The sequence below is a fragment of the Brassica oleracea genome, chromosome C8 (genome assembly GCF_000695525.1).
Source record: "Brassica oleracea var. oleracea cultivar TO1000 chromosome C8, BOL, whole genome shotgun sequence".
Lineage (NCBI taxonomy): Eukaryota > Viridiplantae > Streptophyta > Magnoliopsida > Brassicales > Brassicaceae > Brassica > Brassica oleracea.
Window position 1 is genome coordinate 27,204,247 of NC_027755.1, and position 257 is coordinate 27,204,503.

The following is a 257-nucleotide window of genomic DNA, read 5'->3' on the forward strand; positions in this document are numbered from 1 at the left end:
TGGATACTGGGATTCATCAAAATGACAATCCGCGAACCTGGCCTTAAACAAATAACCTGTTGTTGGCTCTAGGTACTTAATAATAGAAGGGGAATCATATCCAACATATACTCCCATCCTCCTCTGAGGTCCCATCTTTGTTCTCTGTGGTGATGCTATAGGCACTTGGACGGCACATCCAAAAACTCTTAGATGGGATATATCTGGCTCATGACCCGTTAGTAGTTGGGATGGCGAGTATTTGTGCTCACTAGATG